Genomic DNA, 4611 nt, shown 5'->3' on the forward strand with positions numbered 1-4611 from the left:
CTTCCTTCTGAGGAGTGGCTGGTGGGTTTGAACCACCAGCCATCTGGTTAGCAGGCAAGTGTCTTAGCCACTATGCTACCAGAGCTCCCGGCATGTAGTAGAGGTATTAAAAAAAATAAGATGTGTCTTTTGAATGAACATCTTTCTTCTTATAATATATATGCTAACATGGTTCCCAGTAATTATTACCAATATTCATAAGCTAATTTTCATACTAACACCAATTAATATATAAACTGAATTGTGAGAAAAAAAATATTTAGACTTACTCATTCTTTTCATTAAATAGGTTTGTTCTAGTTACATAGTGCCACTCTGGCAGGAATAGACAACAAATGGAATGGCTTGAACAAACAGGAATTTATTTTCTTACAGTTTGGCAGCTTTAAATCTGAGTTCAAAGTGCCAGGCTTTAGGGGCTGGGTGAAAGCCCCTCAACCTTGGGCTTCACCTCTGCCTCCTGCTCCTGGCCGACTGAAGCTGAAGGCTTCTCTTCGCTCATCTGTGGGCTGCCGAGGCTGACAAGCCCAAGGTTGACAAGTGAAAAGGCACAGCCCCAATGTTACCAAACCACACAGCAGACCACTAATTCAAGTCCATTGAAAGTCCCAAGGTCAGCAGAGAATGGCAGGCTGCTGAACAAAGACACGGCTATATGCAGGGTTCAAGCGTGCCATAAGCTAGAGGCCATTCCCCAAAGCTTCTGTTTATATACAGGAAGGAGATCCTAAGACAGCTACTCAACTGCTCACAGTAGATTCCACCATGGAGTTGATTATCAGTCTTATCATGGGGAATACTACATCCAGCTGCCCAGCCACTCAATCAGGCCTAGTCAAGCTGACACACAAACTTAACTACCACAAGGTTGTCCTTGGGTTACAAATGAAATACACTCTTAAGTGTGTCTTTAAATCAAATTTGCAGGGAAAGTTGGAATAGGTGCATATAGTGCTTATGTAGACTCACAGGCAGTCCCTAGGTTATGAATGAGATCTGTTCCTAACTTTGTCTTTAAGAGAGATTTGTACATAAATCAGAACAGGTGCATATGGTTCCTCTGGTGGTGTAGGGCTTAAGGCATTTGACTGCTAACCAAGCCTGGCAGTTCAACCCCACCAGCCACTCCTTGGAAGGAAGATTGGGCAATCTACTTCTGTAGTGATACCACCTTGGAAACCGAAGGAGGGGTCGCTATGAGTCAGATTAGACTCAATGGCAGTGAGTTTTTTTTTTTTTTTTTTGCTTTAGTACAAGGAAAAGGAGCTCTGCTGGTGTAGTCGTTAAAGTATTTGACTGTTAATCAAATGGTTTGAATTCACCAGCTATCTGTTCCGTGGAGGAAAGATGAAGCAGTCTGCTTCCATAAAGATTTACAGCCTTGGAAACCCTATGGGCAGTTCTATTCTGTCCTAAAGAGCACTATGAGACAGAATTGACTGGATACAATAAAAGGCTTAAAGTCTTTTCAATGATTTTAAAACTGCATGTGCAGCAAGTGAAGGTGATTATGATGAAGCATTTGTTGCATAGGTGTTAATTCAATTGTTTCAAAAACTCCAACAAATCTACTGCCTTAGATTAATTCCAGTGACCCTACAGGACAAAATTGAATAGCCCATAGTGTTCCCAAAGCTGTAAATCTTTATGAAAGCAGCGTGCCTCATTCTTCTATTATGAAGTGGCTAAGAAAGCAAAAACTAAACCCACAGTTATCGAGTTGATTCTGAAACAGCTGGTGTTTCAAATCATTGACCTTTTGCTTAGTAGCTAAATACTTTAAACATTATACCACCAGTGCTCTTTACATTTTCAAATGGGAGTAAATTTAAAGGGCATGTAGGAGTTGTTCTTATGTGGGACATTGTAACCTGGGACCTGTGGAAACCTTTTTTCAAATATAAAGTTGATATTAACTAGACTTAGAAGTGTTGAACTGTTTATCACATTATAGACCTCACTCAAAAAATGCAACTGATTTTCACTAAGATAATACACATTTCAGGCTCCTTATAATGGCAAACAACAACATAATGAAAAAGTAGTGCCTCAGGCTTCAATTGCTCATTATATTCTATGTGGATTTCCTAGTAAAATCTTGGCTCTTTTCACAGATTTTCCCTCAGTTCATTTTGATTTGAAGGTAGATTAAGTCTTCAAATAGAAACATCATTTAGCTTAATTTTGTTCAGATGATGTCAACCTTACCTTTCACTTGATATAATATAAAATTGTGCTTATTTGCCCTTACTTGGCAGCATGAAATGTCTTATAAAACATTTAAGGGTAAGAAATGATTTTCGAGTACTGCTTGAAAGGAGGAGTCAGCTGCAGGGATGCAGGTGAGAAGAGGGAACCCAGGTCACACGCCACAAGCGGTGGGAAAGCGGGAGAAAGGAGAATAAAAAGCCTAGGGGGACTGGGACAGAGTGAGGAGTCAGCCACAGGGATCCAGGTAAGGAGAGGTTGGAGAGGTTTCCAACTAAGGGAGACAAACTTGTCTGTCAGTTTGTCCTACTGTGGTGACATGTTGCTGTGAGTCTTGAGGCTGTGCCACTGGTGTTTCAAACCCAGCGGGATGCACATGGTACACAGGTATCAGCCTGTCTTGCAGACTGAGACAGACTAGAAAGAAGGAGGAGGCCATCCACTTCTCAAAGAATTGGCCAGAGAAAACCTTACGAATAGCAGAGAAACACTGTCTCACACATTATTGTGCAACTTTAAGAATAGTTAGGAAACATTGCCCAATACAGAGGAGGAAGATGAGTCATTTAGGTTAGAAGGCTCTCAAAGTAGGACTGGGAAAGAGCTGCATCATCAGAGCAAAACCAGCCTTCCTCATATGGATAAGGTAAAGCTTTTGAGACTTTCATTTGCTGAGGTGGCACCACTCAAATTGAGGAGAAACAGCTGCAAACATCCACTAATAATTGGAACAGGGATTGTATGAAGCATGAATCTAGGAAATTTGGAAGTTGTCAAAAATGAAATGGAACGCATAAAGATTGATATCCTAGGCATTAGTGACCTGAAATGGACTGGTTTTGGCCATTTTGAATCAGACAACTATGTGATCTACTATGCCAGGAATGACAGTTTGAAGAGGAATGGCATGCCATTCGTCATCACAAAGGATGTTTCAAGATTTGTCCTGAAGTACAATGCTGTCAGTGATAGGATAATATCCATACACCTACAAGGAAGACCCATTAATACGACTATTCTTCAAATTTATGCCCCAACCACCAAAGCCAAAGATGAGGAAATTGAAGATTTTTTTATTAACTTCTGCAGTCCAAAACTGACTGAATATGCAGTTAGGATGTGTTAGTTATCACTAGTGACTGGAATGCAAAAGTTGAAAGCAAAGAAGAATCACAAGTAGTTGGAAAATTTGGCCTTGGTGACAGAAATAATGCTTGAAATTGCATGGTAGAATTTTGCAAAACCAGTGACTTATTCATTGCAAATATCTTTGTTCAACAACACAAATGGCAGCTGTACACATGGACTTCACCAGATGGAGCACACTGGAATCAGATTGACTACATCTGTGGCAAGAGGTGATGGAGAAGCTCAATAACATAAGCCAAAAACCAACCAGGAGCTGATTGTGGAACAGACCATCAACTGCTCATATGCAAGTTCAACTTGAAGACAATTAAAACAAGTCCACCAGAGCCAAAATATGATCTTGAATATATCCCTCCTGAATTTAGAGACCATCTAAAGAATAGATTTGATGCATTGGACACCAATGAATGAAAACCAGAAGAATTGTGGGATGCCATCAGGAACATCATCCATGAAGAAAGCAAGAGGTCACTAAGAAGATGAGAAAAGAAAGGAAGACAAAAATGGATGACAGAAGAGACTCTGACACTTGTCCTTGAGTGGAGAGTAGCTAAAGCAAATGGAAGAATTGACAAGATCAAAGAACTGAACTGAAGATTTCAAAGAGCAGCTCGAGAAGACAAAGCCATTTACTATAATGAAATGTGCAAAGACCTGGAGTTAGAAAACCAAAAGGGAAGAACACCTCAGCATTTCTCAAGCTGAAAGAATAGAGGAAAAAATTTAAGCCTTGCATTGCAATACTGAAAGATTCTATGGGCAAAATATTGAATGATGCAGGAAACATCAGAAGAAGATGGAAGGAATACACAGATTCACTGTACCAAAAAGAACTGGTAGATCTTCATTCATTTCAGTGGGTGGCATCTGATCTAGAAACAATGGTTTTGAAGGAGGAATTTGAAGCTGCGATGAAGGAACTGGTGAAGAACAAGGCTCCAGGAAATGACGGAATACCCATTCAGATATTTCAACAAACAGATGCCACACTGGAGGCACTCACTCGGTTATACCAAGAGATTTAGAAAACAGCTACCTGGCCAACTAACTGGAAGAGATCCATATTTGCAACTATTCCAAAGAAAGGTGATCCCACAGAATGTGGAAATTATGGAACAATATCATTAATATTGCACGTAAGTAAGATCTTACTGAAGATAATTCACAGTTGCAGCAGTATATTGACAGAGAACTTCCAGACGTGTAAGCTGGATTCAGAACAGGACATGGGACAAGGGATATCATAGCTGCTGT

This window comes from Orycteropus afer, unplaced genomic scaffold, assembly GCF_000298275.1.
Source record: "Orycteropus afer afer isolate SDZICR_OR568_19922 unplaced genomic scaffold, OryAfe1.0 scaffold00408, whole genome shotgun sequence".
In the NCBI taxonomy this organism is placed as follows: Eukaryota; Metazoa; Chordata; class Mammalia; order Tubulidentata; family Orycteropodidae; genus Orycteropus; species Orycteropus afer.